Source organism: Patagioenas fasciata, chromosome 7, assembly GCF_037038585.1.
Source record: "Patagioenas fasciata isolate bPatFas1 chromosome 7, bPatFas1.hap1, whole genome shotgun sequence".
NCBI lineage: Eukaryota > Metazoa > Chordata > Aves > Columbiformes > Columbidae > Patagioenas > Patagioenas fasciata.
The window spans coordinates 460,008-477,996 of record NC_092526.1 but is presented as its reverse complement, the minus strand read 5'-3'; the positions used below and the strand labels follow the sequence as shown (position 1 = coordinate 477,996).

At 53.1% G+C, this 17,989-nt stretch overlaps 2 long non-coding RNA genes across 2 annotated transcripts; both read left to right on the top strand.

Annotated features, from left to right (window-relative positions):
* Window positions 1–3,331: 3,331 nt before the first annotated feature.
* Window positions 3,332–4,133, top strand: LOC139828342 (uncharacterized). The gene is made up of 3 exons (XR_011739854.1): window positions 3,332–3,447; window positions 3,819–3,920; window positions 4,003–4,133. It is a non-coding gene; the product is annotated as an uncharacterized lncRNA (long non-coding RNA).
* An 8,944-nt stretch (window positions 4,134–13,077) lies between these two features.
* On the top strand, window positions 13,078–16,582 carry LOC139828343 (uncharacterized). The gene is made up of 4 exons (XR_011739855.1): window positions 13,078–13,280; window positions 14,626–14,724; window positions 15,272–15,376; window positions 15,462–16,582. It is a non-coding gene; the product is annotated as an uncharacterized lncRNA (long non-coding RNA).
* The last annotated feature ends 1,407 nt before the right edge of the window (window positions 16,583–17,989 follow it).

Here is a 17,989-nt window from a genome sequence, read left to right as displayed (position 1 = left end):
GACATGAGGTCGAGGAGCCGACACCGGGGCAGGGGGCACCGGGCTGCAGGGGCACCGGGGACCGCTGGAGACCCTTGATGGACACTGGCATACCAGAGATGGACTGCCAGCGAAGGGTGGGGTTATGGAAAGAACTTCTGTTTAATGCACTAACTAAGCGGTAGAAGCAAATGAATATGCAATAGGTGTATGTAAAGAATACCAAGAAGCGTGAATCACACGTACGCTCAAATACAGGGGCCATCCTCTGAGCGTGCGGTGCGCTGTATTGAAATTGCCCGCCGTTTAACACTTTCAGAACAGCGTTAGAGAGTCTTTTTTGCCGACTTTTTGGTATCTCTCCGCGTCCCGTGGTTCCTCGCCGTGTCCCCGTGTCCCGCTCCCTGCCCGTGGTCGCGTTCCTCTCTGTCCCGTTGACCGTGCCGGGTTTTTTTCCTCCGTCTCCGCGCCGCTGCCGCCGCGCCGATTTGTTTCTTTCTGTGCCCTGTTCCTGGTGCTCTTCCGGCCTCTTTTCCTCTGTCCCCGCCGCTGCTTTGATCTCTGCCTTGTTTTTTCAGAGCCCTGTCCCTTTTCTCTCTTCTCGCTTTTGAAGAGAAGCTGCCAAGTTAACGTATACTGCGATGAAGTTATAGAAGGTGTACCCGTCATTAACCAGTTGACGTGAGGTAAATGCTTTCTGACCGCCTGCACGATGAGGGGATATTTTTCACCTTTTAGATCCTTCTGCACGACAAGAGGGAGATGGAAGATTAAGTAACACGTTGTTTAGAAGCTGAGAGCTTAGTTTATATTTGACTAATAATTAACAGATGTATTGTCAGCGAGAAACTAAACAATTATAACTAACATCGTCAAATGAAATAAAGAACGTGGCTTAGCAGTGCTGCTGACTCTGCCGTCCCGTTTCTTTCCCCGTTTCAGGCGGTGAGCCAGCCGGAGGACCCGCTCTGTCCGGCCGCAGGGCCCGTGGAGCCGAGGACTCTCTTGGCGCACCCCGGGGATGTCTCTGGAGAGACTCCTCGTCTCGGTCGGATCGCCGCGGGGACGGACGAGGACCTCTGGTGAGAAGTCTTTCTTCTCTGAAATTTGGGACCGGTCACGTGCTCGCGAACTGTCCGTAAGTCGTGGTACGGAATTTCGGCAGGATAGCGTGGACGGGGTTGCGAGCACCTTAGAGGTATACAGTAGTTGCTGTGGAGTTGTTTGTGCGGCCAGCTTTTGGTGTTGGTTGTTCCCGTGCTCCGTTGTGGTGCAAAGCTGGCTCTGTATGTAGCCGTGAAGTGTACCGTAGTTGGGTTTAATTCTTGGATGTGCCTTGGTTCTGACTATGCACTTGAACACCAAAAACTACAGCAGGAGCTGCTGTGGCTTTAACTTGCAAGGAGTGTGAGCGTTGTGGAGCCATCTGTGTTGCAGAGTGTCCTAATTGCGGTGCTGAGTGTTAGAGAGATTTGAGCTGGGTACCGGAATTGTTTTGTTTTGGAGACGGTGGGATAAACTTGGAGTACAACTTGTGAGGGCGGTGTGTCGTGGGTAGGTTTGAGTATTATCTGTGGAGTACTGCTGTAGGTGTTAATAGTTATTTGCTCGTATTTGTTACAAGATGAGCCGTGTCGTTCCGTGTGACGCATAATGGGAGGACGGCGTAGTAGCGGTATTCTGAAAAAGAGCCCGTTAGGGTGTATTTTAGCTCGCAGGAAAGAGATTGAGGAACCACCTGGTGATAATGTGAATAGAGCAACCTTGATGAAATCTTGTGAGCAGAGGCCATTGTATAAATTGGACAAGGAAGGAAAGCCTGTGCGCAAAGCGCGGTGCTGCACCCGGGCGCCCCAATGCCGTGCCGCAGCGCGCCTCAGTGCTGCCGCCCTGTGGCGAAACTCGGGTACTGCAGCGCACGGCCGGGGGCAGAGGCGCTGTTCGCCCCGCAGGGCTCGCGGCCAGGTATCTGTGTGTCAGTGTCCGTCCCCATTTGTGTAAAAACGACATCCCTGCCTCGATGGCTCCTTAGAACGTTTAAAGATGTAAATATTGCTACCACTAACATTGTCGATCCGGCTTCTTTCCTCAGTGTAAAGCAAAGGAGCGCGGTTTGTTGTTTCCTTTTAAACGCGGCTGTTGGAAGCCGCGCGGGCAAAGGGCGTGGGGGTCCCGGCAGGGTGGCGAGAAGGCGAGTGAGGATGCAGAGCGGGCCAATCAGATCGCTCGGGAGGGCTGGAGGGGCGGAGCGCTGATAGGCGGGGAGAATGGCAATTGATGTGCGCAGGCAGCCAATCAGATTGCCAGAGGGGCGGGCGTTGAGCCTCAGTACTGCGCATGCCCAAATTGCGCAGTCCTCAGTCAGGTCCGACCCTGAGGCGGGCACCTGGGCGAGGAGCGCAGGGAGGAACATCCAATAGGAGGACGGCGCGCTGGGGTGAAAAGCAGCCAATCAGAGCGCACCGACTCAATCCCGTTTGAACAGCTGCCTCTAGCAAACGCGTCCGTGGTGTCTCGGGGCGGGCACCGGGAGTTAACGGGGAAGCGGGGGTCGAGGCGAGGGAGGGGAGGCTGCGGAGCGCTCATTTTGGCCTCTCCTTCCCCTTGCCCCGCCTCTCCGTCCCTTTTGCCTCTCTCTCCCTCTCTCTGTGTCACCTTGTCTTGCTCCCTGTCCCTATCTTTCTCTGACAAGCTGACCTGCTCCTTGCCCTCCTTTTGTATGGAATCACAGACTCATTCTGCTTGGAGAAGACGTGCAATTTTATAATGACTTGACGGTTTAGAGAAACGGCCTGGAAGAGATCATTCCTTTGTCTTTTTTTGGTGTGTGTTTTTTGTGGTGTTTTTTTTTTTTTTTCCCCACGTGGGAAAAAAAAAAAAAAAGAGGCAAATTCAGTGCCTCTGCGGAGAAGCTGGCGACCAGTTTTAGTTAAGAACGCACACCCCGTTGGCGAACGGGTCCCGCGGCAGTTCCACGTGTTGCAGGTAAAAGAAGGAAGTTTGATCTGCCATAGAGGAACAGCCGCCTCTTTCCCTCCTTAGGGTCGAGCGTTGCCCTTGTCTTTGTTCACACCCGGGCGCCCCAATGCCGTGCCGCAGCGCGCCTCAGTGCTGCCGCCCTGTGGCGAAACTCGGGTACTGCAGCGCACGGCCGGGGGCAGAGGCGCTGTTCGCCCCGCAGGGCTCGCAGCCAGGTATCTGTGTGTCAGTGTCCGTCCCCATTTGTGTAAAAACGACATCCCTGCCTCGATGGCTCCTTAGAACGTTTAAAGATGTAAATTTTGCTACCACTAACATTGTCGATCCGACTTCTTTCCTCAGTGGATCCGTTTTGCAGTCGGTGGCCCACGATTGCTTGGAAACAGCAGAAGCTGTTCGCTCCGGCGGAGCGGATTGAAAGGACCAGCCGCTGGAGGATGCTGAAGACTCCTGGGTCGCTGATGGAAGCAGCTTTGCATAAAGCAAGGGGTACGTGAACCTGGGCATGCAGTGACGACTGCCCAGCAGGTAACGGAAGCTAAACCTTTACCTCCAACGCCCGACAAAAATAACGCCAAGAAATGCCACTGAAAAAAACACAGTCAGGGAGGGTTTTTTTTTAAATTTCCTTTAGTTCCCCCCCCTCTCCCCCGCCCTGCTGCGTTTAGTGCAGTGAATGACCCATTGGGAGATGACTGTGGATCTGGCTGTTGAAGGGTGTCTGAAGAAGGAGATATGTGTAGAGCAGGATCGGTTGTGGGGGTGAGTGTAACTGGTTTGGATGTGGGGTTGTAAATTCTTTTTGGAGGCTTCCTAGTTTCTGGTGTCACCTGTGGGGTGAAGCGTCTTTCTGTGTGCAGGTTTGAAAGGTGCGACGTACGGAGCTCCATCATTTGCCACCAGAACTCCAAATCACAGAGACAACGTTGCTGTGCAGCTGCTAAGGACAGTGTGTGTCTCAGGTAGAGTAACGTCCTTTGTGCTCTGTGTGTGTTCAGGACTGTGACACAAATAACGGCCCTTTCCTTCCCTTTCCTCCTGCAGCTCCTGCTCAGAGAACAGGGAAGGCAGCCTGGCCGCTCCCCGCTCCGGCTGACCGCGACCCCCGCTCCGCCCCCCCGCGCTCCGGCTGGCCACGCCCCCCCCTCCGGCTGACACCGCCCCGCGCTCCGTCTGACCGCGCCCCCCCCCCCCCCCGGCTGACCGCGCCTCCACTGCACACCATGGCAGGGAGGCGGAGGGGATCACAAGGGTCTATGGGGTGGTGTGGGTGTCAGGGGGGCTGTGGGGGCAATGGGGCTGTTGTGGGGTGAAACACCTCAGAAGAAGCTGAACCCCCTGCAGGTGAGTGACCCACACACTGACCCACAGCACCCCATAGCTTCTCCACTCTGCCCCATACATCTACAGCAGTGCCACAGAGTACCTGATTTGTCTTCAGTCTGTCCCATGGATGCAGAGTGCTGCCCTACAGAACCCTATAGCTCCTGTACTCTGCCCTATAGACCCACAGTACTGCCCCACAATGCCCCATAGCTCCTACACTCTGACCCATAGACCCACAACACTGCCTCACAGCACCCCAGACATCCTCTGCTCTGCCCCATAGATCCACAGAAGTGCCCAGCACCCCACAGCTGCTCCATTCTGCCCCATAGACCCACAGTGCTGCCCCACAACACTCCATTGCTCCTGCACTCTGCCCCATAGATGCCCAGTACTGCCCCACAGCACCATATAGCTCCTGTACTCTGCCCCATACATCCACAGCAGTGCCTCACAGCACCCCATACTGAGTCTGCCCCATAGACCCACAGTGCTGCCTCACAGGACCCCATAGGACTCTACTCTGCCCCTTAGACCCAGAGAGCTGCCCCATAGCAGCCTTTAGGTGCTGCATTCTGCCCCATAGGTGCAAAGTGCTGCCCCACAGCACCCCACACCTCTGTCCACCTGACCACCCTTTCCCCCCGACCACGCCTGCACTGCCTACTATGGGTGGGTCACAAGGGTCTGTGGGGTGGCTGTGGGGATCAGGGGGGCTATGGGGTCAATGGGGCTGTTGTGGGGTGAAACACCTCTGAAGAGGCTGAACCCCTGCAGGTGAGTGACCCACACCGTGACCCACAGCACCCCATAGCACCTCTACTCTGCCCTGTAGATCCACAGCACCCTGTAGCCGCTCTAATCTGCCCTATACAGACACACCACCCTGTAGCTGATTTTACTCTGCCCCATAAATGGACAACACTGCTCCACAGCACCATATGTCTCTGCTCTGCCCCATAGATGCACAGTGCTGTCCCACAGCACCCCATATCTTGTTCACTCTGCCCTATAGACCCACAGTGTAACCCCACAGCACCCCATGGCTCCTCTGCCCTATAGATCAACAGCACTGTCCCAGAAAACACCATAGCTGCTTCACACTCGCCTATAGGACAGCAATGCTGCCCCACAGCAGAGCTCCTGCACCCTGCCGCATAGACCCACAGCAGTGCCCCACAGCACCCCACACATCTGGTCTACCCTATACATCCACAGCACTGCTCTGCAGCACCATATAGTTCCAGCACTCTGCCACATTAATATTTAGCACCCCACAGTTTCTGCATTCTGCCCATAGATCCACATTCCTGGGTCCCCTCACCCCACCAGATGTCCTGGGTTGCGATGCTGTGTGGGGCCCTGCACGCAACGGAGAAAATGAGGACAGCATGGCTGCTGGGCTCCACCCTGCTTGGAATCCGAGATGGCTGGGGGGCGAGGCTGGTGGCCATGCTGGCACTGCCGCAGGGGCTGTTTTTCTGGGCCGTGCTCTGGTGGCAGCTCCTGGCTGTATCAGCTGCTCCCATTGGCTGCCCCTGTGGCCCTGCACCGTGCCTTGCCCTGTGCCCTCCCTGCCAATGGGAACAAGATTGCAACCCTGATGGGCGTGGACACCTTGGCTGCTGAGTCTCTGCTGGTAGGTGGGGCTATGGCTGTCATGGCTGCCAAGCCTGTGCTGGGAGGGTGGGGCTGAGGTGGGCGGAGCCTGTGTAGTGTGGCCATTTTGGGGTGGGGCCCAAGGAGGGTGGTGGGACTCATGACTCTGTTTACCCATGGTTGCCATCTTGGAAAAGGGCAGCACTGTGCTGCTGCCATCCTGACTTGGCTCACCCGGGGCCATGTTGGGGGATTTTTAACCTGCTTTTGGGGCCAATTGTCACCCAATAAAATTAAACAATGTAAAAAAACGGTAAGCATGTGGTTTGTTCTGTTTCCAGTGAATGATTTGGGGGTGGGGTTTGGGGTTAAGGCTGGGGCTGAAGATGTGGGCGGGGCCACTGCCAACTCCACCCTCCCCCAAGCTCGGTCCCCCCAATGTGCCTCCCTGGAGGGGTGTGTCCCAACCAGGCCCCACCCCCTTTCTAAGCACCCTGCCCTCCCTGCTGGGCTCCTCCCCCTTGACTCACACTTCAACCCCCATTGGTGGGCTCCCTGACAGGGCATGACAGGGACTGACAAAGCTCCAGAAAGCCCAACAGAGCCCGACAGGTCTCGACACTGCCTGACAAAGCCTGACAGAGCCCGAGAGAGTTTGACGGATCCTCACAGAGCCTGACAAAGCTTGACAGAGGCCAACAGGACCCGTCAGGGCCTGACAAATCTTGTCAGTTCCTGATAGAACCTTGATATGTATGACAGAGCCCTGGGGGTCTCAACAGAGCCTGAGAAATCTTGACAGGGCTCAGCAGAGCCCAACAGCTCTCGACAGAGCCCTACAGAGCCTGCCAAAGCCTGATAGAGTCTGACAGACCCCAAGAGGTCTCGCCAGGGCTTGACAAAAACCGACAGTGTCTGACAGAGCCTGACAGGAGTGCGGGTGCTGTCATTTCCAGTGAGGGCCCAGGTGATTTCATAAGGGTGGTGGACGGGCCCTGGGGTGATTGATGCCCTCCCCTTTCTCAGGGGATTGTGGGAAGGGGGTGGGTGGGGCTCAGAGTAGTTGAGCCCCAGCCCCTGAGCGGGGAGCTCATTCTGCTCCAGGACTGCTTGGGTGTTGGTTTTTTGCTACTCCTTCAACAGTCGGCAGCTGTTGAGCTGTTTAAGGTACATAGGCCGATGTGTTTGGCGAAGTGGAGGTGCCTGTTTGACGTAAGATCTTCAGGAGCAGCAAAGGTTCAGCAGCAGCTACAGTAGAAGGTATGTTTGTAACTATGTTTCATTTATTGAATCAATGCCTGGTGCTTTGCGTTTTCCCAAAATTCTTGACTGCTATGAAGACGGAGCGTTCTTTTTTGGTTTGTATTGCTGTATTAATAGTTGCTGATATAATCTTTCCTCCTAGGACTGATGCTCAGGTTATCTAGCAGGGGTTAGGATGAGCACCTTGTATCTACAGGTGGAGTTTTACCATTTCTGAAGGAAGCAGCAGGGCCATAGGGCAGAGTGTCTTTCAGGCTATGGGGTGGCTCATCGCCTCCCTGATCACCCACAGAACAGTGTGTTGTCCGCAGAACCTTTGCACGGTGTGGTGGCCCCTGGTAGATCATTCAAATGTACCTCCAGGAACTCAGCCAAGGTGAGCAATGCCTCGTGGACTAGTACTGATAAACATCATCTGAGTGCTCATTATTGTGTGTGTGTTTTCTTATTGCGGGTGGTGAAGGGGAAAGTGGCAACTGCAGGAAGATCCCTGTGAGCTCACGTGGTGTTTTCCTCTGTTGGGGATGAATTCAGTCCCTTGGCCCTCTGAAAGCTAAGTGGAGGCACGAGGGCTGGGAAGGGGCTGGGAATTGCAGGGAGGGAGTTTAAAGCTCTCATAGGGGAAAGGGCCGTCCAGGAACAGTCCCCTTTGGGAGGGCAAAGGGTGCAGGTTTTCGGCTCCTTTGTATTCTAGGGTTGTAGGAGAGGCTCCTCGCCTCACCACTGTCTCCCTGTAGATTATTTTGATCGATGCCTCTCTGGTCTCGGAGTCGTTTTCGTTGCGGAGCGTTTTTGGCGCCATTGCCGTCGTGTTGTCCGTAACGTTCTGTGGAGCGTGTGTCTGCGCGCGTGCGCGTTTGGCTCGGAGCTGCTCTGCCCGGAGGTGTGGAGTCAGGGCTGGGTGCACTGAGCTCTAGGAGTCCATGGTGTCACGGTCTGTTCGGTGATGGACTCGTGATGCTTTTTAAACCTTCATCTCAGAGTGGAAAATTAAGGCGACCAAAAAGCCAAGGGGTTATAATTCAATCAAGCAGTGTTACTTTATTAATTTGCCTGTAAAGCGGCGCGTGATAGAGAGAGAGAGTGAGAAAAGAAAGGGGGAAGAAACAGGGAGAAGTAAAGGAAAATATGAGAAATGAGGTTGCATTTATCACCAGTCCAGTTCCAGAAGCGTTCCTCTGGTCTCCAGTCCTGTAGAGTCCTGCCGGTCCTACGCCGTGGTTCGGGATCCTCTGGCGGTAAGACCTTCAACGGTGTCCATTCTGGTCTCATCTTTTATGTTTCTTCAACCCCCCTTGCTCCCATTGTTTTAGGTCAGTCTCCAACTTGATTTCGCAGACCAGGCTCGTACTGCGCAGGCTCGAGAGATTCACGCTTTCTTTTGCCAATGCTTACGTGTCCAGCATTCAGGGGTCTTTCTCTGGTCCATCGGGTGACCTCAGGACCCTTGTCAAGCTTCTGGGCATGCTCCTTTTTGTGGACCATTGTTTGGGGGAGCAGGTGGGGGACACATGTAACTGAGGCTGCAGGTCCTCAGCTACGTGGGCAGATGTCTTTGGAGAAGTGGAGGAGTTAAGAGCTTCAGGGGCAGCAAAGGTTTAGTAGCAGCTGTGGTGGAAAGTATGTTTGTAACTGTATTTCATTAATTGATTCAATTCCAGGTGCTTTGCATTTTTGCAAAATTCCTGATAGTAATGAAAATGGAGTGTTGGTTATTTTATTTCATTTTCTATCTGCTCCCTAGAAAAGCTAAGTTGAAATCCATACTCAGTCCCATTACAGGTGCAATAGCATTAATAAAGTGCAGGTGCTGTCATTTCCAGTGAGATTCCAGGTAATTTGATAAGGGTCGTGGGGGGGGCCTGGGGTGAATGACCCCCTCCCCTTTCCCAGGGGATTGTGGGAAGGGGGTTGGTGGGGCTCTGGGTATTTGAGTCCCAGTCGGCAGGCAGAGGGCTCATTCTGCTCTGTGGCTGCTTTGGTGCTGGTTTTCTGCTGCTTCTTCAGCAGTCAGCAGCTTTTGAGCTGTTTAAGCTACACGGGCAGATGTCTTTGGACAAGTGGAGGTGTCTGTTTGAGTTAAGAGCTTCAGGGACAGAGAAGGTTTGACAATAGCTGTAGTAGAAAAGTTGTTTGTCATTATGTTTCATTTGTTGATTCATCTCCAGGTGCTTTGCATTTTCCCGAAATTCCTGACTATGATGAAGATGGAGTGTTGTTTTTTGGTTTGTATTGCTGTATGAATAGTTGTTAATATAATCTCTTCTCCTGGAAGAGCGTCTTGTCTCCAGAACCGTTGCAGTGTGCAGTGGCCCCTGGTAGATCATTCAAATGTACCTCCCAGAACTCAGCCAAGGTGAGCGATTACTCGTAGGCTACTACCGATAAATATTATTTGTATGCTCAATAGTGTGCCTGTCCTTGGTTTCCTTACTGTAGGTGGTGATGGAGAAAGTGACAACTGCAGGAAGATCCCTGTTAGCACACGTGGTGTTTTCCTTTATTGAAGATGGATTCGGTCCCTTGGCCCTCTAAAAGTTAAGTGGAGGCACGAGGGCTGGGAAGGGGCTGGGAACTGCAGGGTGGGTTTAAACTTCTCAGACGGAAAAGGACAGTCCAGGAACAGACCCCTTTGGGAGGGTAAGGGGTCCAGGGAACTGATGCCAGCTTGTGTGGGGCAGGGCAGCTCCAGCCTGTGTCTGTTGTCATCTGGTTCGGGAAGCCTGCCTTGCGCCTGCCAGATGATCCTGGGGTCTCGCTGTGCTCCAGGGGCACAAAAGGCATTTCAAGTGGCATCCCGAGGTCTGGAATGCCGGTGCCAATTGGCGTAGCGCCAATTGTGTGCTTTTTTTTTTGTATCGGCAGCCAAACGTGTGGATAGTCCTTGTATTTTAGACACTTCTGGTCAGTTGTGTTTTATGGTGTAGTTCTGGGCTGCAACAGCAGCTCTGCTCTCTACCCATCCAGTCTCAGGGACTGGCACTTCTTCCCAGCATCTTGAAGTTTTTAAGTTTTGCAGCAGTTTCTTGTGTGTGCCACCATCTCTGTTTGGTTTTGCCAGTACCACTCTCTCACCAGTGCTGCTGTCTCATAAGGGTCTGTGAAGTTCGGCTTCCTTTTTTTCCTGGGGTTGCAGTAGAGGCTCCTCGCCTCACCACTGCCTCCCTGCAGGTTCTTTTCATAGATGCAGTCTCTGGTTTGGAGTTGTTTGGTGCTGTTGCCGTCGCGTTGTCTATGACGTTCTGTGGAGCCTTTTTCCGCACATGTGCGCGTTTGGCTTGGAGCTGCTCTGCCCGGAAATTTGGAGTCTGCGTTGGGTGGACTGAGCTCTAGGAGTCCATGGTTGATCTGTGGACGTGTTAAATTGTGTAGGCAAAGGTTGTGCGGCCATCTGGAATGGGGTAGGGGGCGGGACAGTCTGATAAGGGGCCGTGACGTTTGGCTCCTTTTTTTTCTGGGATTGTGATAGAGGCTCCTTGCCTTACCAATTGGGTGCTGGTTTTCTTGTATCAGCAGCCAAAAGTGTGGACGGCTCTTGTGCCTTGGATGTCTCTTGTCAGTTGTGTTTTATGGTGTCGCTGAGGGCTGCGTCGGCAGCTCTGCTCTCTACCCATCCAGTCTCAGGGACTGGCACTTCAGGATACTGGGAAGAAGTTATTAGTTCTTGCAGCAGCGTCTCGGGTTTGCGCTGTCTCTGTGTGTTTGCGCCAGTGCCGCCATCTCATAAGGGGCCGAGACGATCGGCTCTGTTTTATTGTGGGGTTGTAGTAGAGGCTCCCGGCCTCACCACTGCCTCCCTGTAGGTTTTTGATCGGTGCCATGTCTGCTTTTGGCGTCTTTGTCGTTGTGGAGCATTTTTTGATGCCGTTTGCGTCCTGTTGTCTATTACGTTCTGTGGAGCGTCTGTCTGCACATGTGCACGTTTGGCTCGGAGCTGCTCTGCCTGGAGGTTTGGAGTCTGGGGTGGGTGCACTGAGGTCTAGGAGTCCACGGTTAATCTGTGGACGTGTTAAATTGTGTAGGCAAAGGCTGTGCAGTCATCTGGGATGGAGTAGCCGTGGGCAGGGGACGGGACAGTCCCTTCCCCATTGGTTTAGGGACTCAATTAGAGCTTCCGATGCGATTCCTGAATAGAAAGCAGACCTGTGGAATGGTCAAGCTGTAGATGAGCTCCTGGGTGACTTGGTGAATAACTTGATTTCAGATGCAGAGCGACAACTTGGCACGAAAGAGCGATGGAAGAGCCGAGCGGAGCGCCGTAAGCAGGTGGGTCGGTGCGTGGTGTCAGAGGGAAGACGTGCCGTGTGTCTCTATGTAAGTTTGGTCGTTTGTCTATTTTATAGGTGTGAAGTAAAGAGGAAAGCTGGGTATCCGCAGCGCAGCTCCTCGGGCAAGGTGAGCAATGAGCGCTGGGCCGAAGTGGCAGCTCGTTTCAGGTCCCGTGTTGCCGGTGCAGGTATGAGCGTCCTTTGGTGGTGTTTTACGGGCGGTAGCTGAACCTCTTTGTGGCCAACAGCGTGGCAGTCCAAAGCAAGGGCGGGCAGGCGGGCGAGCGGCCCAGGTAAGGGAGGGGGAGGCGGGCCCGTCCGCGGGCAGGCTGTGCTTCCGGGCAGCGTCCGAGCGGGTGCCTTTGTTTCTGCAGGTGCCGCAGACGAGCTCTGAGGAGCGAAGCCGCACGCCGACCAGCAGCAGCCGAGAAGGTGAGGCGGCGGTGGGAGCTGGGGAGCCCAGTGTTGCGTGGTGACTCGGTTCAGCGTTTCCTTCTTGTTTTGCAGGCTCCTTTTGGGCCCTTTGGGCTTGGAGGAGCGTTTGCGGTGAGCCGGGGTAGGGGCGAGGAGGAGCGTGGGGCAGGGGACTCGTTCCAAGCACTGCTAGATATATTGTATGTTTAAAATTTAAAACAATTGTAATTAATATGTAGCAGCTGTGTGACTATAAGCAATGCAAGAGCATCCAGTGTTTGCTTTTATGCTGAGCGTGTCCTAAACGGTGTCAGTTTGTCTTAATGCTGTCTGGCGTTGCTGCAGTTGCTCTGGTTTTTTGAGGATGCCTTGTGTTTTGAGGTGGCCCGTTTCCCTCGAATCCTCCGTTAGCTCAGCTGCTCTCCTGTCCCTTCTTCTGACTAATTCCTCTGCTTTCTCCTGCTCTATTGTTTTCAGAGGCTGAACTCTAATTTGGAATTTCTGTGTTTCTGAGGGGGAGCTGTGAACGCCCGATGCTCAGCAGACCCCCCAGCCCAGGCGGGGAATGGAACCTGGGGAGCAGCGCCCAGGTGGGAGACGCGGCGCCGTCCTCCGTCCCCAGCGTGCGGCAGAGGAGCAGGAGGCGACAGCCGGCCGGGGGCAGATGCCGGGTGCGTCCCCAGCTCGCCAGAGCTCCCCCCGAGCCTCCTCCCGTGGCCCCGCTCGCCCCGTGCAGCCGCCCCCAGCTCCGGCAGCTCCTGTGAACCCGTCCCGTGTTCCTGGGCCGCTCCCGAGCCCCGTCGTGAAGGCAGCAAGCCGGCCCTCGGCACCTCTCCGGTGGCCCCTGCGGAAGGAGCAGGCTGGGGCAGGGGTGAGCTACGGTGCTAACGGCCGCTGCTTCTTCTCTCCCTCTCCCAGAGGCCGCGCTGAGGATGTGGCCGTTCGCTCCCATCCCGGGGGATGCCGTTGGCTGCGCCCGCCTCGGGCTGGCGAGGCTCGTCTGGCAGCGTGGCGGGAGAAGGGACGGGGGAGCACGTCCCGTGCGTGGACGGGGGCTGCTGCTGCTGGAGCCAGAGAGGTTGGGGAGAGGTAAAGAGGAAGCAATGCGGGGCTGTGGGCCCGACGTCCGCTTCCTGCGGCGGGCGAGAGAGCGAGCCCCTCTCTCCGGGTGGCGAAGGCTCCCTCTGCGCGGCGTGCGGCGGGCCGGGGGCCAACGTGCGCGGCAGGGTCCGTGCGCGTATCCTGGAGCGGGACGGCTGCCTGGCGAGCGAGCCAGCGAGGCTCCATGTCCCCGAAGCCTCGTCTCGTAGGAGCCCTGACACCCCACCGTGTTCTCCTAGGCTGAGGACGGCCGAGCGCCCCGAGTTACCGGAGAGGAAGGGAGGAGAGAAGGAGACGGGAGCGTCTGAGCTGTTAGAAGCCTCCTGGCAGCCACCGAAAGCGAGAGCCGCTGTGAGTCCCTGGCCCTCGGGGCCTCGTCCCCGGCTTGTGTGTCCTGGTGCCTCCCTGCCCCTCCTTGGTGGTGGTTTTGGTTTATTATTATTATTTTAAAATTTTGCTTCCCTATACCTCTCCTTTTCTCTCTATTTTTGTGTCCTGCTCCATCTTCTATAGCTGTTTTTCCCTTTTCCATATCTTTGTCTTGATCTGCATCAGTCTCTTTTTTTCCCCACAGTTTCTCTGGCCTGTTCCCTGCTGTTCTTTTCTTCTCAGTACCTGTACGTGCAGCTCTTATCTCCCACCTTCCTATCTCTCTTCTTCCTGCGTTGCCCTTCTCTCTCTATTCGTTTGTCTCGCTCACTGTTGCTGGCGTTTTTTGTTCAGCATCTCAGCGTTCCATTCCTCCTTCCTGTTCATCTCTTATTCTTTCTGACCTTTAATGCTGCTCCCTGTCCCATTGTTTCTCGCTGTATCCCTGTGTCCTGCTCCCTACCCACAGTCATATTCTTCCCTGTCCTGTTGGCCATCCCAGGTTTCTTCCGCCATCTCCATCCTCGCCCCATCTCTTGGTCCTGCTCCCTACCCACCCCGGTTCCTGTTTCTCTGCCCTTCTCCTTGTCTTACTCCTGGTTTCTCTGTCCTCTTCCCTCTTTGTTTTTGTTTCTCTGTCGCTCTGCCCTGCTCCCTGTCACTGCGTTTCCTCCTTCCTGTCTCTGTCCCGCAGCCCGGCGCCCACTTCTCCTTTGTCTGTCTCTCCCACTGCCCATTCTAGGATTTTTCCCACCGTCTCTGTCTCCTGCTCCTTGTCTCTCATTTTGGCCTCTTCTTCCCTTTGCCCTGCTCCCTGGCCCTTTTGCCCCTCTCTCTGTGTCACCTTGTCTTGCTCCCTGTCGCTATCTTTCTCTGGCAAGCTTACCCTCCTTTTCAAAGGAATCACAAAATCACTTTGTTGGAAAAGATAACTGCAATTTAAAATATCTTTACCCTTTGAAGAAACAGCCTGGAAAAGATAATTTTTTTTTTTTTCCAGTGGGGCGGTTCACGAGGACGGATGGGCTGCTGGGCTCTTCAATGACAGCATCCAGGGCGAGGAAGGAAATCTTGGCTATACTTGGGTGATGTCTGTGTCTGTGTTCTGTGTGTATCTGGGAAAATGTGTTCTAGGGAACTCAGACTGCCAATGAGTCAAAAATGGCCTGGTTATCCAAAAAACGCAAACGCTCCAGTGGCCGTATCAACAGCTGTACTGAAGATGGTGCAAAATACTTTTTTCTCCACTCAACTGTAGCCTTCACAAGAAAAAAGGAAGTGTCAGGTTCCTCTCCAGCTTTGTTCTGAAGGGCTTTTCCTCTTTCAGCTGGATGTCTGCTGCCACCGTTTCACCGCGGTTGCCCCGTCTTCTGCTACAGAAGTACCAGACAGACAGAAGGAATCCAGAGCGGTCTGCCCGTACAAGGTACGGCTAGGACGCGTGTCTGCACTTTTCCTGAGGTACTTGTAGAGTGGACTTTAAAGTTAACATTAAGAATGCACCGACTCTCCTTCTATATTTTTAATACGAAATATTTTACCAGGAGTACTAAAAATAAGGTCTGTTCTGGAGCACGGTACACCTGTGCAGAGCTCACCTCCCTCTGGTTATTTTCTCTTCCTGAAAGCGTAATCTTCTGTTTCTGTGGGCTTACTATTGAATGATACTATGGAAATGATTTTGTACTAAAAGAGGAAAGGAGGTGTTTGTAAGAGTTCAGATGTCCAGAAGAAACAACCTGATTCAATGACAAATGCTTTGTTCTTTTTCACTCAATAGGTTTTTAAAATATCTTAGAATAGTACTCAAAAAGCTGACAGAGATACAGGCACCTGGGCAAATCGGTTTTGTTCTGCGTGTTTGCCAGGTGATCCCAAGAAGCACTTTCAGCCTCGTAACTGGTGGCGGTGAGTCCATGTGTGGTTTGGATGAGTTATTGTTTCAATAGTGACTTTTTTCTCTTAACCTACAGTGTGTAGTTCTGACTTCAGTTGGTAAGAAATCTTCCAAAACGGCAGCATTCCTCATTCCAAGAAGCTGCATTTTATGAACCTGCCCTCCGAGTGGATCTTCCCAGGTGATGTAGTGGGCAGTGGCCTCATCAACAACAGGACTGTTCATTTTCTTTGAAACAACCAACCAAAGTCCATTTCCTTCCGCAGAGCCCAGCACAGCAGGCCTGGCAAAGGTTGGTGGCACCGCTGGGCTTTGGGTTCCCGGTTGCGACAGTCGAGCTGTCACGGTCACAGAAACGTGTTCCCCTGTGTGCTGCAGTGCAGCCAAAAGTGTTCGTGAGTCTGACGCTCCTTTTTCGTAGCCTTATGCTGCACTGCAGGAATGGGGATATTTATTTATTTTTTAAAGTAAACCCATGTCTTCTATCTCACTGATTTTCCTATCAATGAAACTTAAAGCAAATAAAATGGTCTAATTTACATGTTGACTTCCATAGTTAAGAGTAATTGTTGAGTAGGTGCAGCATATAATTTATTAGGTGTACTTAAGCAGATGGGTATTTGTTCTAAAAACTGAAAAAGAGAGGCAACTGGATGCTATGAGTGTTTCCCCAATATCTGACAGCGTGCTCTGACGTACTTTGTTTCTGTCTGGCTCTCAGTGGCGCTTTTCCCTGGCAGGTCGGGGTGTCCCTCGTGCTTGAGCCGTGCAGCTGGCCACGTGTCACTGCTCATCGTGCCACACGCCAAGTGTGAATCGATAGCTCTGTCTAAATATACATAAATGTAATAATATGATTGTAACAATATGCCAACATCTGCAAGTCTAGAAAGATATTTGTGTCCAAAGAGAAGGCTAAACAGGTGCGTAAGTATAAATGGATATTCTAGATAATAAGTGGTGATATATATAAGCATAAACAGATATTCTGTATAAGTTTAAGCAGATATATACATGTAAATGCATACGCAAGTGTGTAGATGCCTAAGTAGATATATATTACAGTGGAAATAGATGATATATATGAATCAAATATATTCCCTAAATACATACGTATGTGTAAAAAGAGACATAGGAGTCAATGTCAGTGATGTACAAGGTTTTTAAAATGCAAAGAAATTCTGTTTATAGAAAGGATTAAAAAACTCATCCTTACCCGGAAATGTCTCTGGCGGGTGCACTTGAGGGAAAGGCCTGAGCTGCCCCCAGGGAGCAGAACGGCACCCGCACCTGGTCAGCGGTGGGAGCAGGGGCTGGGGGGCTCTGTGTGCGAGCCAGACGCTTCGTTCCATAACTGCGGCAGCCGGGGAGCTGCTGCGAGCTCTCTGCTGAATGACTGACTGTGTGGTGATGGTTTTGACTACTCACAGGGCACTGGGCGAGCCCAATTTAGTTTTCTTGTAATCTAACTTAAGTAAAAGCGTACTGAATAGAATTAATCACCCGACTTACAAGGCTGTGTGTCGTCTTTGTGTTTGTGTGTTTTTTTTTTTTTTTTTGAATACGCTCTCTGCTTCATGTTGCTGGGAAAACCGTGTGCTGTAAAGTTCTGCTCATATTTACCAAAAGCAGCTGCAGGTTACACTGGACATCTGTGAGATCAGGTGTGGTTTGTACTTCGCAGGGAAAGAAACAGAAAACAGGAAAAGAAATAGAACGAGAATTAATAGAAGTAGAAATAATAGAAATAGATGGGGTCGAATAGAAACAGAACAGAGCAGAGCGTCGTGCCGGATATGCAAATCTCCTCGGGGCTTGGGCAGGGAGGTGAGTAGGCGGGGAGAATGCAAATTGAGATTCGAAGCCTGCAAATCAGATTGCGAGAGATAAGAGGAGGGGCGGGGCGCGTGGGAACGACAGGCGGGGCGAGGATGGGGCGGAGAAATGCAAATCAGAGGCGTGGCTACGCAAATAGGGCACTAGAGAGCTCGAACGGGCCGCCGGGAGGTTCCGCCGAGGAGGGTTCTCTGGGTGGGGTGGTTCTCTAGAGCGGATTCTCTGTTCCGCGTTGTCCCGGGTGACTCGTTTGCTGTGGGTGATCCCGGGTGGTCACCCCGGTGCAGGTCACCCCGGTGCAGGTCACCCCCGCACGCACGCGGACGTTCAGCCCCGGTTCCGCGCATGCGCGGTGGCGCCCCGGTGCTCCCGCCGTGCACCGCCCGCCGGGTGTCGCTGGTGCTGCCGCCCGGTGGCCACAGCGCGGTACTGCAGCCCGGCGCGGGGAGTGCGGCATCGGGCTCAAACCAGAGCTCAAGCCCTGCGCTTGTGGGACGGCCTAGTAGAGCTGGGCTTCGGTTTGGAGGAGTTTTAATGCACGTGTTAAATTCCAGAGGAAAACTTTGTCTAGTCAGTTAATTGATACGGTTTTAGTGGCATGTTTTACATGTTAATATACAAAGCAGGGTTACAGTGTTCTGTAACATGCATAGGAGGACGTATATTTAAGACAATTCTAGATGTAAACAAGCATTATGGTTCTTATTGGGATATTTTGGCATCTAAACTCTTAAATGGGGGAAAACGTGTGAAGCTCCTGCTAGAACCGCTGCAGGGTGGTGAAGAATGAATGTGGGACAGATCACGTTTAGATGCTTCACTCCTGTCACTTTCAGTCCATAAAGAAGCCAAATAACATGTTTGTGATTTATAAACGTTACTTTAATGTTCATGGTTTTTGCAGGTCACACATCCCAGGGTCTCAGCTGCTGCAGTTCACATAATGTACAGTGAACAG